This window comes from Notolabrus celidotus, chromosome 12, assembly GCF_009762535.1.
Source record: "Notolabrus celidotus isolate fNotCel1 chromosome 12, fNotCel1.pri, whole genome shotgun sequence".
Lineage (NCBI taxonomy): Eukaryota > Metazoa > Chordata > Actinopteri > Labriformes > Labridae > Notolabrus > Notolabrus celidotus.
Window position 1 is genome coordinate 29,691,078 of NC_048283.1, and position 18,441 is coordinate 29,709,518.

The 18,441-nt window shown below is 41.8% G+C and overlaps 1 protein-coding gene across 1 annotated transcript in view; it reads right to left on the reverse strand.

Annotated features, from left to right (window-relative positions):
• Window positions 1-18,441, reverse strand: part of LOC117822649 (exostosin-1a-like) — a 46,399-nt gene that overhangs the window by 18,495 nt on the left and 9,463 nt on the right. The window lies entirely within an intron of this gene.

Below are 18,441 nucleotides of genomic sequence, written 5' to 3' on the forward strand. Positions count from 1 at the left end.
ACATGTCCTGTTTTTGAATAATACAGTATCAACATATACATAAAGGATGTTGGTGTACAGAAGTGTAGAACTGTAGAGCTGAAAAATGAGTATAAAGCCTCTGATGTCTATTGGCTACCAGGAAAGCTACACCAGGATGGAAAAGGTCCACAGAGTCGGTCTGATTTTGTCCAAAATTCAACTTAAATAAGATTCACAACGAGTGGGAGTAATCAACTTTGCATCAAAAATGTTAATTTTGAAGAAAAACTTAAGACATTATGTCGTCACTATGCTATCTATTTTGGTTTGTATAAAATAGTTTCCTCTCATCTTGGTGAGAAACATTTGTAAAAAAAGGGCATCGCTCCAAATCTACATTCCACTGTAGTGCGTCTGTAATTGGACTTTTATCAAAAATATCATTGCTGCAATCAAATGAGTGATGTGATTGAATTATATTTGGATTAGATGTGAAGCCCTACCACAGAGGAGCCTGGGGAATTGAGTTAATGAAAACATAATGTTTTCAAATTTAGAATAATGAAATAACAAGAAGCATAGCCTGGATCTCATTAAATACACCGCCTTTGGTATATTTCTGTCATGATGGGAATCCTTCACAAGAATTCCCTCAAACTGACTTCAGAGGGGGAAAAGAAGTCCGCTCTACTATCCCACTCCCCTGCCCCTCACCCGGCCCACACAGACTTCATTTCTCATTTTCTGCTTCCTCTTTTGTGTCACAGTTGAGCCATCTTGATGAGCACTTGGCCAGAGGAATTTTGGCCTGAAAGGCACCGAGGGAAAGTGAGTGTCATCGGATGAGAAAGGGGAAGATGAGAAAACAGCAGTTGACAACTGTATGTCGTATCAAAGCCCCACACACAGCCAGAGACACCCGTGGCAAAGAATGCTGCACACGACACAGACGGACACAGAAAGCCTCTTTCTGATCAGAGACACTTCAATATTTTAAGACAGTGCCATGGCTGCTTTGTTTCCCCTGACAAGACAGCACATCAAGAGGCAGACATGTGCACAACACAGTGACAGAGAAAACTAGCCAGAAAAACAAATGCACTCAAAACTAAGCACTTTCTTTCAGGAAGACTTGAATCAGGTCTTTATGTTCAAGAAAAAATAACAGTTTTCAAGTATGAGAGCAATTACTACATGAGTGTTTTGATCTGTACATGGAGGTCAGACAACCACCTTTAATGTGAGGTTAACGAGCGCCTCTTATACTTATGTATCTTATGTTACATGGGGTTAATTATCCCTAAAGACAAACTCTAGAGAGCACTCTGGTCCTGAAAGAGTGTCAAGCTCTTAGAATGTGGAAACGTCAGATCTTGGAAGTAGTTTTATTGCACTCGTAGAGATCTCGTACACCGGTTCAGTAATTCTCCCCTTAAAATGATTGATTTTTCAGTGTGTGTATATGTGTGTGTGTTCATATTACTCTGTGATGTGCTTTCAAGCAATGCAATCCAGTGGATACCACATAATTTAAAGAGACGAGCAGAGACACAAATTTAGTGCCCAGAGTAAGTGTGGCAAATGTGACAGTAACCTGCTTAAAGTTATGGAGCTTAAAATACCCCGGTACGCAGAGATTGATGGCCAACACGTTTATGAATGAGGTTCCCTGCACTATATTGTATTTAATTGCATAGTTAATCTTGACTATTTTACCCGCAGCCATGATAGATGACCAGCTCTTTTCAAAAATGGAGCGAGCCAATGATTCCTCACACCGGTGTGGAGACATTATCCTGTGACTGAAAAAAGGTGGTTTGCAGCAGATTTTTGGAACAAAGTTCAAATTTAATTGGAAGAACTACTCAATGTCACACAGGGCGGCTGTGTCATGACACATGTGAATGTGAATAATCATTCAGTCATTCTACCTTTAACTTAATCTTGTTTTTTAAATGTCAGTGGAGATTGCTATTTGTCACGTACAAACATAATATCAAGTACCTGATGGTCTTTATCTCAGACAACAGAAAATAACAAATCAAGTCTGAATACTGGTTTAACTAACTTTCATGATAAAAAATATACCCCAGTAGACCACATAGCTATATATTATAGGGGAACGATAAGTGAAAGTGCCAATGTCGGACTCAAGTCTAATAACAGATTATTTAAAATCCAGAGTCTATAGGCAAAGGACTGGACTTTGGCATTAAGTGATCTGGTTTCTGTCTGTACAAGTTGTATCGACCACTAGTGTTTCAGCAGGCATTAGCTGTATACAAAGAGCACAGCATGTGGACAGCAAAAGAGGTAGCAGCAATTGGCCATAATGTAGTCCCGGGACCCACCACCAGTCCTCTTGATGCGGTTTAGCAATGTGCTTAAACCATAGACTGTATGAAATATGGACGCAGTATCCGTGACGTCACCCATCTGTGTCTGAAGCGCTGTTTTGAGGCCAATCGGTGGTCGCTGCTGTCGAGCGATTGTGACATAAAGAGGTGGGCTTTGAGCCTCCTAGCCAACAGCTACAGTGTTCCCACCTGTCAATCAAGTCAGCTGTGCCTCTCACTGGAAGACTTTTAATCTCAATATCTTTGAAATGACCGCGTTATGAAAACATTCACCCCCCCTACAGTGTGTGCCGATCAAGAAATGAGCTATCCAGACTACACTCGTCTATTTCTGCTGTAAAGATTGGCTATTTTGAATTGGTTCGTACGTGGTTTCTGGTACTTCCAGGGCCAGCCTCAGGCGGATCCTTGATAAACAGTTTTCAGCACTTCCGCATTGGACTCATGTTTTTAGACCAGAGGTTGCCACTTGGCTTAAACAGATAAAGACATGCAAATGCAGCTAACAACCTCCTTTCAGAAGTTCTTCCTCAATCCTAAATCCAGTCTTGCTTCTCGAGATACCAGTCAAACAGTAAACAGCAATCCAATGAAAAGGAAGTCTTTGCTGGAAGTAATTTCTCGCTCACCAGAAACCACAAAAGTTGGATGGCACTCCAAGAGGCAGACCGCTTATGGGATGCAAGACTGACTAGACATTAAAGGTGACATATTATGCAAAATGGACTTTTTAATGGTTCTCTACCTGAAATATGTGTCCCTGGCATGTCTGCAAACCCCCCGAGAATGAAAAAAATCCATTCTGCCCCTGTTCTGATTTCTACACCTTTCTATAAATGTGTGTGAAACGAGCCGTTTCAGACTTCGGATATTGTTGTTACGTAACAAAAACACGGGTCTGTCACGGAGTCAGAGCTCGGAGCTTGTTCAGCCCATAGACTGTATAAAATAATACTGAATCCCCCCTCCGTTTTTCATTACCTGCACAAACGTGTGCTAACAAGGAGCTTAGGAGGGAGGCATGCTAGTTGTAGGCTGTCTTAATAAACACAAAGGTCGGTTTTACTCCCCACGTCTGCAGATTTGAAGATCTAGTGGATGATTTTTATTTACCATGGATAAGTGCTAGCGCTAGTTAGCATAGCTACATAGCTACATCTCGTAGCTGTAGCTGTGTACCAAGACACACGTCTACATACTGACAAATAAAACAACAAGAAACACTAAATCTGTGACCAATCCTTCAGAAAAGGTCCTGCTGCCTTTCTGGCAGAGGTCGGTTTTACTCCCCACGTCTGCAGATTTGAAGATCTAGTGGATGATTTTTATTTGTCATGGATAAGTGCTAGCGCTAGTTAGCATAGCCACATAGCTACATGTTCGTAGCTGTGTACCAAGACACACGTCGACATACTGATAAATAAAACAACAAGAAACACTAAATCTGTGACCAATCCTTCAGAAAGGTCCTGCTACAGGCGCCTCTCCGTCAGGATCAGATTCTGGATCAGATTCAGAGGGTTGAAGTAACGTGATCTCTGAGCAGCCATGTATATTCAGCCAACATGTAAACATTAGATCAACATGCTGGACAGCCGAGGCACATTCACTGTTCTGAGGAGGACTGAAGAAGAGGGTTTTTCAGGCATGCCAAAATCTGATTTCAAAGTGTTTTTTTGAGCATAAACTTTAAAGACATGTTTTGGGGACCTCTTAGACCAATATATATATCGATGAAAAAAGCGTGATATGTCACCTTTAAACTGCCAACCCATAGAACAAAATGTCCTTAATGTTTGATTTAGCCTGAGTGTGAACAGAGCATGTCATTGTCTTGAAGATTCACATCAAGACAATGGGCATGTTGATGACGCCACTTACATTGTACAGAGTGTGCTTCATACTTCTTGTTTGCTGGGATATTGCTTCCACTAGTTTGCTCACATTGAGAATACACCAATAGACACGTTACATCTATATGAGTGAGGAGCATCTCCGGACATGCCAAGAGTTCACTTTATGGAAATGGCTCTAGTTTCACCAGGACATATTTGTGATGACGGGTGGCTGAATTTAATTAGAATATTGCAGTCGACACACTATACGTGTTTGTTTTCAGTTCCCACACTGAACACAAGAAGGTTCATGGTAGTAGCACCTTTCCAGTAATATAATGATGTAGAAACCAATATATCTTTTTTAAAAACAAAGCCTCACTAGCTTCCTCAGGGCACCTTGATCTCACTCATCTTCCTCCGGTTAATGAGTTCAAAGGCAGCTTTATAAAACATTTACAGGCGCATAGAGGGGGGTCTCCAGCACTCCCACAGTTCGCCATGACCCCAGGTTAATTCACCTAATTACTATGCTTTGAATCTTCCTTTTCTTGTTCCCCCTCTTAGCCTGCACTCATCCTACTCCCTCTCTCACTTGGAAAATCAAAAAGCGAGACCCTTTCATCTCTACAAATATCCCTCCTCAGAATCAACGCCCTCGGAGTAAGCTCCAATAAGATCAACACACACTGACCAAAACACACATCTTTATCAACATCTATCAAAAAATATTTGGGCATAAAAGAGCTGACTTAATTTGACTGAATCCTTAAGGAGGAAGCTCTTTCCCACATCTCTCTATCAGCAATCCATCAGCTTGATGAGGCTGATGAGAAGGAGGCTTTGAAGTGCTCTCAGGACACCAAAAACCAAAACTGGGGAGTCTTGGAGATAATGAAATGACTGTTGTTAGTGGGGTGACCGTTAGCGCTGGAATGTCAGGGCCGCAGCGCCAGGAAACATAAAGATGTCTGATCAGATTAAACCACTGATCAGACCTGCCCTATTTGGAAGTGCCATATTTGTTGAGTTATGATGCTAATTTTAAGATACTGGTTATCAATGCAGCAGAGACATTTAACACTCTCAGGCAACCAAGAAATATGGTGTCACAGGGTTTAATGTTGGAAAATGGTGAACCCAAAAAGAACATTTTAAAAATGGTAACAGTAAGAGACAATCTTACTGATATGCATATTACCAGAGCCTCATCCAACTGAAAGCATTGGAGATCAACATAGAGGACACATATGCTTGTATGGAACAGTGATGAATGGCTTGATGACTAATAACTAGCTCATGTTCTTTCTTATGGTATTAATAATAATCACAATACCAAAAATGATTCATTTACACATGATTATATTTGAATCCAAATGTTCACTTGAATCTCAAACATACTGAAAACATTTTAAAGGTGTCAACAAGTTAAGTTTCTATTTCATTTCATTTATGAATAAAATAGTTTTTGTTACAAAACAAAATTTAGTTTTCAAGAAGTATTCTTTGAAAAAATCTTGAAAAGGGGGGTTTTATGATTCTGGTTGTCTTATTTCAGACCAATATGGTAGGTTGGACTATTTGGGAAAACATTAAATAAGCTGTGTTTGTCATTTTCAGACTGCCGTTGCCCTAAATATAACTGTGCCTTCAGGTTTCCAATATGTATTTATAGTCTAGCAGCTCTGAAGAAAAAAAGGTAATGCTTTAAAGCTTTTTCTGAATTGAGTAATGACTCACTTTCACATTATGGTTCTAATTCCAAGCAGGAACCCACGATTGTTGAGATTTTCTCCACAGCTAGGCTATGGTAAATGACTTACTTCATGAATTAATGTATGAATGAATATACTGTTCACATCACAGAAGTCTCTTGATGACCAGTGAGTGCGTCTCATTTTGAACAAAGGTGGAAGTTGAGCAGATTAATGGGAGCGCTCCCTGATCTTGAAGGAATGCTGTCAAACAGCCTGTAACTGACTCCTGCTGGTGCTGCTGCTGATTCAGTGTCTGCTCTGCACCAGAGATAACGTCCAGGTTAGGAATGTCTCTGTTCATGGGCCAAGCAGGGACGGATAGAGGAAGAGATAGAAGGATGTAAGGAGGCAGATAGAGGGGAGGAGGAGAGAGAGTGATGAATGGATGGTAACTTAGGGGAAGGGGGGTGAATGGGATGAAACATGAGAAAAATGCAGGCAAAGAAAGAAGGAAGCAAAGACGAGAGCAGCACAGAGAGACCAATAATCAGCAAGAGAAAAGAAGAAAACTGATTGTGTGCAAGTTTCTGTTTCCCTTTAAGAGATCTGTGACTTTATCAGCATGTGGACAGCTTTTCCAAACATTGAATTATTTTTTACTAGGATGAAAAACCCTCTCAGCTCAAAGACTACTTCCTCCCTTTAATGGCAAAGCAACCGTGACAATAACCATGACAGGAGAAGGGGGCTTTGTAATATCTCTCTTAGTTCAGAATACGGGACGCTATTAACTGAATTTGCTATCAATGCACCATCAAATGGACTCGCGGGCTGTGTCTGATCTGATCCGATCCATCATGCCGAGAGAGGGATTTAGATAAAGCCTGACTGCTGAGGCTAAGATCTGCCCAGGACAGAGTCGTATCGTTTTGTGTTTGTGCGGGGGTGTAATTTGGGAAATATACTGAAGGGGTAATGCATCAGCGGAACTGCAGGACCGTGTGCTTCAGTGTGTGCAAATGAGAGTGGGCATGGGGTCGTTATTAGGACATGGTCTTATGCAAGTGTTTCAGGGGAGAAAGAGAAGGATGGTGTGGGGAGAGGAACAGTAGAGAGTTAGGGTTATTTACACGTGTTGGGCCATTTACATCTGAGCAGGTCTTTGCACTTTTGACCCATAAGTGTGTGTCAACCAACCAGAAGTGTGTATCCGTGTGACTGAAGCAAAAGCAAAGCATCAAGTGGAGGTCAGCTGAGTCAGTAAAGGTGAAACAATGCGTAATACCCTTGGATTATTTCAGCTGCTTACACTGAATGACTCTGTGGAACGAGTCACTGTGGGTTTTTTCTCTACAAAGGTAATTTGGAGATTGAGAAAGGGGATGTCTGAGACAATGAGACCGTATTAAAATCATTTTACAGAGCATTAAAGGAGAGGCTTTGGCAAACAATGAAGGCCAGAAGCACATTACCAAAAGAGATTACTTTCTCACCTTACAGAGGTAGATTTCATTTTGTCTTAAGAACCTTCAAGAAGTCTGTTTCTCTAGAGTCCTTTCTTTATCTTAATAAATGAGATTTCATTCGAGGTGCACACAGCTTATTAAAAAAAACGTGAAAGAAACAATTATGTGTCTTTCCAAAAACATTGGCCCTGTTTCGCAGAGAAATGAACAGTTTACAAAAACAGTATTTCTCCTGAACTTAAATGAACTCAAGTGGAAACTGGTGAACATGTCGGTTGCTGCAGATAATAATAAAAATAAACAAACGTTTTCTGTAAAGAGAAAGTTGCGCCCAAACATTTTAAAGATATACTTTTTTATTTAAAAAAATCTAACGTTTGTTTTGTATTTGGAAGGAGGCAGGAGTCTGAGAGACAGATACCTCCAAACATGAACAACAAAAACTACAGGGTGGGTAACTGTGAGGTTGTGTGTTATTGGTTAATTTGTGTGAAGCAAGCCTCTAAAAAACACCACATGAGAGAAAGAAGAGATGGGAGCTCATCCAAACTGCTGATGTCAACCAGCGGCAGATGCGCTGCGAAGAGAATGGCTAGAAGTGCAAAGCCGGTGTGGAGTAATGAGAGGAGCTGCGTCTTCTGCTGCTGGGAGAGTAAATTAGTGTCTCGCCAAGTCGAGCCGCCAAAAACTAAGTGTAAACACAGTCTTTTAGCTCTCAAGAGAGAAAAGATGATTACCTCACAATTACAAGACCACAGAGGGGAGAGAAGCCCCATTGCCTCGGTGACAGAAAGAGAGATTACAGGGTGGCGGTGGGACTAATGATGATAGGGGAAAGGAAAAATACAGCAGTTTATCCCAGAGGACACACAAAATTGCAGCAACTTGGAGAAATGTGTGGCACTTGGCGTAGGCTTGGCTTGCTCATCAAAATGAAAGATGAAGAGGGAATGCCTTATTTATTGAGTGTCTGCGGCTGGGTTAAACCATCTCTTTTTCCTAAAGCGTTAAAACATCCAAAGAGACGTTCAACAGGTTTCTATTTCAGGACAGCAGCACCATGAAGCACACTTTGGTTCTATATTTATGCATCCATATTTTCCTGGCAGCAAACTCTACGAGGCCTGTCAAATCATTAAATAACCAACACATGATCATAGTAACCAATATCACTGGCTTAACAAAAACACATTGGACTTTCATGATGCTGCATTTACAAACTGACCTGACATAGCCTTTCTCAAAGGTTTGAACTGAACAGAGGGTCAGCTTTGTCACAGTCTACAACCACTCAGGTTTTAATTCCTCTAATAAATCCTCAACCACTAATGTGATGACTGTGGGGGGGGGGGGCGACATAATCCTACACTGACACCATGATACACCACACAGACACCCTCACATCGATGGACTATGGCTGAAAACAAATTCAAACAAAGTGCAGAAAGAAGTAATCAAGTAGCAAAAGACAGGAGACAAGTTTAGAAGAAGAGGTCAGCAAATAGGTGTGTAACGATTCATCCACTACGTTGATGTATCGATTTATATTCTTACAATCCGACTACATCGATCTGTGCTCGGCAAGTTGGCCTTCTGGATGAAATATATCATTCTAACATTGTTTATAAGGTAATAAATCAATTGTATCCATACTAGGAAATAACACATTGGATTTAAGCACGGCAGACTTTATATGGATGTGGTTTTTTTGCACTTTTAATGATAAAGATGTTAAACGTTACTGAATTGAGGCTGCCTGTCTGTGACATCATCACCACGCGCCAGCAGACAACAAAACATAGCATGGCGGATGGCAGAGGAGAAGCCGGCGAGCAAGAAATGATGAAGCCACCATTGCGGTCCAGTGTGTGGAAACACTTTGGCTTTTGCAAAGACGGAGATGTTCTAAATAAGTCGCTCACTGTTTGTAGGATATGTAAAGGTCAAGTAAATCACCACGGCAACACGACAAATCTATCCAACCACCAACTAAGGCGCCATGGGATTTCACACAACGCTGACCGTCCAGGCACCTCTTGTAGCGTTCCCGCTGCAGCAGCAGCACAAGGTAACATCAGCTCTACAGAAGCCTCAGGCCTTGTTTGTTTATATCCATAATAATAATAATTTATACATGATTCCCTGACAAGAAACAACAGGAATCTAGGACTGTCCAGTATCAAGGTATTTATCTCACAGTCACACTGGTTGAATTTTTGGCTGAAAAGTTACTGAATCGATTTCAAGTCACTGAATCGTTCGGATCTTATTGTTCTAAATGAACCAATATCGTCCTTCAATCGTATCAGCAACCACGAATCATGAATGGAATCGTTGTTAAAAAGAATCGTTATGGGGTGCTGGTGGCCTAACGGTCTAAGCGTCCCATGATAGAGGCTAGAGTCCTCGTCACAGAGGTCGCTGATTCGACTCCCGGCCGGTCGACCACTTACTGCATGTCTTCCCCCACTCTCTACTCCCCATATTTCCTCTCTCTTCAGCTGTCCTATCCAATGATGGCGAAAAAAGCCCAAAAATATAACTTAATACATTTTTTTTTTTTAAAAGAGTCCTTACACCCCTATAAGCAAATCTAAAGGTACTTTTTAACAGACATCTCCAAATATCCCAATTTAAATCTGGTGGATTTATAACCCAGCTAAAGAAGAATGTATCCCATTTGTTGGCCAACACAGGATGTAAAGAAAGTGTCAGTGCCTTTAACAACATGTGAGGTCAAAGAGAGGGCAGAGGGAGGACAGGCTGGATCGACATGGTTAAAATTACTGCATGTCACTGAAAGCACAATAATACACCAACACAGTCTGCACCTTTTATTCTGCAGGAAATGCACACCATGTCAACACATCAACACAAAGCAAACAATAGTGACTTCCAGCTGCTTTTTTTAACTCTCATATTTTAACTGTCAAAAGTGTGCAAACATCTGCCACAGGCTACGACTCTATTATCTTAATACCTGAACAGTTCCTTCCACTCAGGTCATTTCTAGCAAGCAGCCGGAAGTGTTTTTAGAAAATCTCAGACTTAACACCTGTCGACCAATACAATTATTACTTTTAAAGAGTGATAGCCCCGCTGTGCTACACTACAGGAAAAGTTAAAGTGATCTCAGGCAGAATTAGACTGCAGAAAGTAGATTCTAACACAGCTAAATTCCTCAGCATCCTCGTAGGCACACAGGCCCAGAACAAAGCCTCACCATCTGTTAATGAATTCCACGGCCTGCAGTGCTCGCTGCTGCTGCAGGCGGGTAATTAGTTTGAACAGCGGGAAAGATCAAAGACAACACTTCCTGTCTTGCCCTCTGGTTATGACCTCACAAGCGGAAGTCACAGATTTCACTGGGTGAGAGGAGGAAAGAAACTGTGTGAAGCTCGGCCAACAGGCTGAAAAACACAGTTTGAATCACAGGATCTCACAGGTCTGATAAAACAGTACAAACAAAACAGGTGCTGCAAGTTTCAGCTGATATTCTATTATCATAATGTCTTTTCTGCTTCCTTTTCTTCTTGACATGATTTAATGAGTTTAAGGTTATTCAGAGTCTCTGCTTAATCTGTTCAGAATTGAGTTTATTGGCCTTTAAATCAGTTCGGGTTTGCAGCAAACAGCAGGTTGAACACAGCCACAATTTCACAGTACAGTTAAGACCATCACATACCTGGGGTTATCATCATGTGTGCTCGAGCTTCCCTTCCCCTCACAGAGATGGTTGAAGCCCTTATCTGACAAAGTGGAGTCCAAAGAGGACAGCAGGAGATAGCGTGTGTGTGTGTGTGTGTGTGTGTGTGTGTGTGTGTGTGTGTGTGTGTGTGTGTGTGTGTGTGTGTGTGTGTGTGTGTGTGTGTGTGTGTGTGTGTGTGTGTGTGTGTGTGTGTGTGTGTGTGTGCCAGTTTTATCTGATGATCCATGTCGCTACCCAGCCAAGCCCCCGCGACATGGTGGCTGGTAATTTTTCCATGCTGCCAAGTGTGGTTACATTAACGTGACACAACATGGTCCATCAGCGATGATTCATGGCCAGAGTCCGTTTGAGAAGACACTTGGACAATAGCATGTGTGGGCCAACTTTTCAAGATAAGTCACTTCCTGCCTCCTAAATCTCCAAAACAGAAATACTAAAGCTATTTATTATTGCGCTTTAATCCCGTCCCCTGATCAAAAATAAAAAATGAAATATGAAAAAATTATATGTGGTGGCACTGAGTCAAGAGTCACAGAGATTTAGAGGCTGCATGTCCGCAGGCTTGGCAGGTCCACCCGCCAGACTGACCAAAGGATTATAAACCCGTAGGATTTTGCTGGCCATGGTTTTAGAGTGCTGCTTAAATCTGCATGTTGCTCTCACAACATATTTTATGGTACAAGAGGGATAATTGAGAAAGCCCCCCGTCATGCCGGGGAGGCAACTTATTTGGGTGTTTGAGAGATGTTACATTTGCCTCATGCGTCATGCAAACATTGTGCTTCCTGAATGATGTGTCAGTTCAATAAAGTTACATCTGTTGTCCTGAGGTGCTCCCCCAGTGGTACTTCAAACGACTTTGTAAGAGAGACCTATCAAATATTCATGACACATGTATCCTGTAGTTCTTGGCTCCTTTTTTCACAACCTACGTCACTTGAAATGTGGTCCAAGTTTTTCAAACACACATTATTCAAATCAGAGGACAGCACGAGAGCTAGTAAAACCTCTGATGAGAGGTGGGTCAGAGAGGTTTTTCCCCTCGTTCATCATTAGGTTCAACATTCTTGCAATAGTTAAAAAAAGAAAAAGGCTCCAAGGTTTGGGAAAGTGTCTGAGTCAAAGTGTTAGAAAGCCATGAAAATGGATTTTAAATCAACTCCTTGTTACTTCCCGTAATCAAGGTCACCTTGCCCATAACAATCACAACAGAGTGCTGCTTGTTACTGTTTATTTTCACTTTCTCAACACCCTAACTTTTGTTTGGCAGCAACTTCTATTTTCTGCCTGACAGTTTCATCCAGCCGGACTTAATCACAAGGAAGCGGTGATATCTGTCTCCACATGACGACAGAAAGCTTTTCCAGGAATGGACCACACTCCGTGCCCGGCACGTGGACATCTCTTTCCTTATTTCACTCTTCCAGCATTCCAAGTGGTGTACATCACCTGCACATGGCTGCCAAGGACGAGACATACATCATCCTGTCAGGACAGGAGAGAGAGAGGGAGGGAGAGCGGCCAACAAGTAGTGCTGCCCTCTGTCCTGAAGGATTAGTCCCCAAAGAGAGTAAGTTCAGCTGAGAACCAGTCAAGCACATAAAGCATATTTGAATTTGAATCAGAGTGAGTGTGTGAAAGAGAGCGAGAAGAAAACTAACACAACCACACAAGCACAGGCTGAACTACACGAGACTGCAATGACTACCAACAACGCCAACACGTTGCTAGATTTCGACTCTTCTTAAATTAGACTGTGCTCGGCTTGGTCACAGTGTCCAAGAGCTGACGTCAAGGTAATGTGGAGCTGGCTGCTTCACAGGCACCGTAAGTAATTAATGAGTGATGAGACGTGAACAGTGATGGTAATACCCTCTGTTCCCTCTCAACCTCCCTCTCTATAAAGCCTGGCAGTGAAAAATGAGATGGCAATCATTTGAGAGGTGAGTGGACTGGATCCTTCTGGGAAACAGTTTGGTTTTGGCCGTTCGTGGAATTTAGGAGGCACGTGTGCATGTATTCTTACACACAGCACATAAACACACTCAAAAGAAGGGGATTATATACATTCTCTGTTGGTGTTCTGTTTTTTTTTTATTTTTTTTAAAGTAAGTAATGTTTGTTAGACTGCGGAATGTTTTGGAAGCAGGGGCAGCCTTCATTTCTTTTTTAGATGTTGCTATTGTGAGCAACTGAGGACTATCTGTGGAACTTTTAGATCTGCAACACCCTGGCTTTATCATTTTTCATGGTGTCTTGTGTCTATTGTGTGTGAGTGTGTATATGTTAAGAAAACAAAAAGTGTAAGCTGTACAAAGGCCTTCAAGAGTTAAGAGGAGTGAGTACATCCTACATAAAGGAGAAATGGGAATGTGAGGGTAACTTTGCAATCTCGATGGAGGAGTGGGAGGATATAAATACCAAGCCATGGAAGTCAACTAACTCTCTGTCATGAAGAGAGTATAACTGGAAGAACATGGCTAGGTTCTTTATAACACCTGCACAAAAACATTCAGAGGGGCAGACAGCATGCTGGAGAGGGTGTGGGGCACAGAGAGCAAACCACTATCATGTGTTTTGGGATTGTTCAGAGATGGAAAATTACTGGAAGTCAATCAGAGATAGCATTGAACAAGTTTTAAAAATCAAGGTTGATTTATGTTTTCAAGTTTTGTATCTGTGTAAGATGCCACCTCAACTTATCGGCTTATCCAGAGTGTACATGTTTAGAGTAATGCTGGTGGCCAGCAAAGAAGCCATAACAAAGAAGTGGTTATGTCAGGGATCACCTGATTTAGTAGATTGGTTTAATGTGATGCACGACATTTTTGTAATGGAAAAACTAACGTTTACTCTGAGGCTCAAAAGTGATGTGTTCGATAAATGTTGGAAAGGGTGGATTGGGTTCATTAACCTACATAGAACAGTTTTCAGGTGAAGATCTACAGCTGTACTGGAACTCCCTTGGTCCCCTGCTACAAATGGACTGTTATGTTTTCTTTGTTTGTCATCTTTGTTTTCTTTTGTGAAAAAAAGTGCTCATTTGAGAATGTGTTGTATAAATCTATCTTAAACTTAAATAAAAAGAAAATTAAAAAAAAAAAGTTACAAATAAAATATTCAAAAAAAAAAAAGAAGAGGATTATGTGCATTCCAAATGGAAGATATGTACAGTATAATGCAAACAGAACTCAACGTGGCAGGAGTTACTCCAAAGAGGAAATAATAATCATTCAGTAGGTCTCCGAGTGTCCAGGAATGACCCTCTTTACAGCGGACTCTGATGTCCCTCAATCATCCATAGTGTCTCTGTCTACTTGACATTAAGTACAGTAGAAAGTGACAGCACTGGAAGTGATGAGACTCTGTTCAGGTCACCATCCCGACTCAAAGCAATCATGTTGTGAGTAAACAGGATGAGCTGTAACTGGATAGGTCAGCCCCACGTGCCTCTGGCTTCACTTGGATATCAGAGTAAGTTGAGTCAGATCCTTCAGGACTAGGAGCGGTTATGCAGAATAACAATGTTGGCCATGTGATAGCCGGGCTGTGTGGTTATCCTCGCCCCTTATCACAGCTATCACTTTCCATGAGCTCTAAATATGAGCCGTTTATAATCCCCAGGCTCTATAGGAAACTGTGCTACATCCATCTAGTTTTAACCCCTTAACACACCGCTATGGGGCCATTAGACTTAAAGAGCTAAATAAATCTCCATTTACATGGTATTTATCAGAGGGTAGATCCACTGTGCACATCTTCTGGTTGACATCTATTGTGTGCTTTGAAATAGGAAGCTTAAAAGGTTTTTTTTTTTCTTTGCAACAAAAAGAGAATCTTTCAAGCATCCAACTGTCATGTAACAAAAACAAGCTATTCACCGGGAAGAAACATCCTGACACTCGAAAAAAACTTTGGTGGAACATTTGCAGAGATAAAGATAAAAGTAAACGCAGCTCAGTTGTTCATACCGGCATACACGTCCTGTTCTATTGCCTAATATCATTAAGAAAGATAAACATCAGCAGACAAAGATATGAATGTGTTCACAATCACAGCATTCAGATGAGCTTATCTCAGCTCACTAAGTAGATGATACTGCCAGCATGTTTTTATAATACAGCCTCAGAGACACGACTCAGCCCATGAAAACATTAGCACCATAAGTTAGACTGACAACACAATGCACCAGAGATACATAAACAGTGCCAAATGTTGTCGAGCTGCCTCTTCAGTATTGTTTGTCTGAATGGCTACAGCACATTATACTCTCTCTTGTCTCATCTATGAAGACAATGGTTGAGTTGAGTTAGGGGATTAATGGACCTGGCTGTAAGACAAACTGAGAGACCAAGACCAGGGCCCGTATGCACGTCCAGCCATTACACAAACGGGACCATTAGCCTAACATTCCGTTATTGGTCGTAGCGTTAGCCGCATGCACGACTGCAAATAATTGGCCAATTAACTAATTGCGCCGTGAACGCGAAGCCGGTGCAAAACATTGTATCTCAAGGGAACCTCCTGGAAAACCACTATCCAACAAATTCAAATTGCGCATTCCTACTACACATAAACAACAATAAACATGGCCAGCGTTACCGGTGTGACTGAGAGAAGATCAATAAAAAACTACTTTTCAGCAGAAGGAGAAATTTACATTTTATTACAAGAATATAGAATGAACAAATCAGGAAGTCAATCATCAAAGATAACAAACAAGGAGAAAGGGAAAGTTTGGCTTCACATCATGAACTGGGTAAATGTGTGTGGTGTTTCTGAGCGCACAGTAGAAGACCTACAAAATAAAATCAGCAACATGAAAGCGGCTTTGCGCAACAAGCACCGCCACCAACGTGGTCCAGGTGGAGGACCACCTGTCCCCCCATCGAAGGATGAGGACTTGTTAACGGAGTTGTTTGGGAAGGGCTCACGACACTGTATTGCTGGTAGGTCACCTAAGATTTATGTTCTAATTCATTCATGTGAAATAATCTAAAGAAGTACTTTTATTTACATGGTTCTGATTTGTCGAGCACTATAGGGTGGAATAGCGTAGGAACAGCCGTTTGTACACATGTTGCTAACCCTGCCGTTAGCACCTGTAATGTTGGGGTCTACCACCATTAAATGTAATGCTTTGTTGGAACATTAACCTGGCTCATTCATACCGCTAATCACTTCTTTTTTTTTTTTCACCATTAGTACAAACGGCCCGTTTTCATCGCTAATGGCTGGACGTGCATATGGGCCCAGGCCGACAAACCACCACAACCCAAGACAACAAGAGTTAGTTTCCTGAGCTGATAGAGTAGCTGCTGCACCCTCTTGTACACAGAGCTATCTTTTGATCGAGTCTCTGCCGTGCTCCACAACCTGTGCTTTCACTTTCATTTAAAAAATGGCCCGGCAAATCACATCTGAAACTATTCACAATACTGACAATTTCCATGATGATTATGCGGTCCTGTAAGTGTCATATAGGCCTCTGCAGATGAGGAGGAAACATATAATCTGTGTGGTGTGGTTTTGTGGTTTACCAGACTCCTCTGTGGCGCGCTGTAGCATTCAGCACTTACCAGCAGGGCCAAGTGGAGGTGGTTTCCTGGCAGAGCAGAGTTAAAAAAGAATGGCAACTGGTGGGAAGAGACATCTTTTCATAAACCATCGTCACCAGAGAGACTATAGTGTCACATTTTTTGCAAGAGAGGCATTCAATATGTCTGCATAATAGAAAGACAGACAGACTGAATTGAGAACATTGAAATCAATGAGACGTCTTAAAGCTGGAGTTGGTAATAGGATTTAGATACACTTTTTGTTATACTGGTTAAAATGATCTGTATGTCCTGATGGCAATCAATACATAATGTGTTCTTAAAAAAGAGCTAAAAAAAGCTGCTATCTACAGCCGGAGTAAACCTGGGAAAACACCAACCAATCAGCCTTTTTTGGGTGCCAAAATTTTAAACCATTCAAATCCCGTCCTGCTGTTCTGCCCGCCTCCTGCGCGTACATTTCCCCGGCGTGCACTCTGAGTCCCCGTCTCCTGCCTCTGCTTCCCCTGACTCTACTGACTGCCCCTCTCGCTCAATCTCGGGCCTGTCCCCTCTGACCCGATGAGGTGCTTTGCTCAGGACTGTAGTCCGGATCAGAGTCTAAAAAGCTCTCACCACGGGGCTCTGACAAGCAGAAGAATTAATGACATTTACTAAGTCCTACAGAAATGTAGATGTTGTTGCGTCCGTCTGGACGCTGTAGGGATGACGAGCCGATTCGTGAACACGTTGAGCTTTAATAACCGGTCACTGTCGGCCGTGATCACGCTAACCAACAAAACAACAATCAATGTTTGAATGAATGAAGAACTTCTCCTCTTGTCTCTCCTGTCTCCAGCTCACACACTCTACACCTCTCCCGATGCCTTCACTAACCGTCAACACTGTAGGAATTAAGAGCATCTACAGTGAACACGTTTAACAAACAGTAGAGCTGTTACAGTGTTATATGTGTTATAACTTTTCTCCTGATATCGGGTCACTGGTACAACTGGATGATGCTAGAATGACAGTTGTGAGTTTGTGTGTTTTCAACTTTCACTATGATAATGTTTTGGTGAGGATCGGTTTTGAATAAGGGGGGGGGGGGGCGTCGTTTTGGAGGAGCTCTGAGGGAGGAGGGGAGGGGTTAGACGGAGTCCTGAGGAAATGCTACATTCAAATTCATGCTAGTTTTCCGAGACTGCCAACCCCAGCTTTAATACGGTCATGTTTTCAGAATCAATGATGCTTTTCTTCAGACTTTTTGTGCACAGACAGCCGGTGGTTTACATGGCTACCTCAATCAATACACTATTTCAAACCGATATAAATACTAAAAACTGAATATCCCAACACAGATCTCCACAATATACTCAGTAAAAGTCAACAAACATCTCCGAAGTGTTGATTTTATTTTTCAAACCTAGCCAGAGGCAGCCAAAGGGCCATGACAGTATCAAGCAAGCTGTCGCCCTCTGCAGACAGGGGTCATCTTTGAGTGTCCAGCATGGCTCATAGTTTTGACATGTGCACACTGGTGAGACAAGTACACTCTTAGCAAAGGCAGAAGAAAGAGTTTTTTATAAAGCTTCGAAGCGCTTATTAAGTCAGACATCTTACCCATTTAGCACTTTTTTTATTCTATTTTGCATTCATTTTCTTTTATCTACCTCCCCAGGCTCAAAGAAATGTAATAAAAGTGATAAACTCCAATGCAACACAAAGCTCTGTTCAACATTTCCATATAAAAAAAGTGGAATTGGCAAACAGATGCTCGGCTGGTTTGATGTTTTTACTTGTCACAGTTTCTGGAATATAAAACACTTTGCCCTAGTTATTCTCTCTCACACAGTCACAGCAGGTACATGCATGGAAG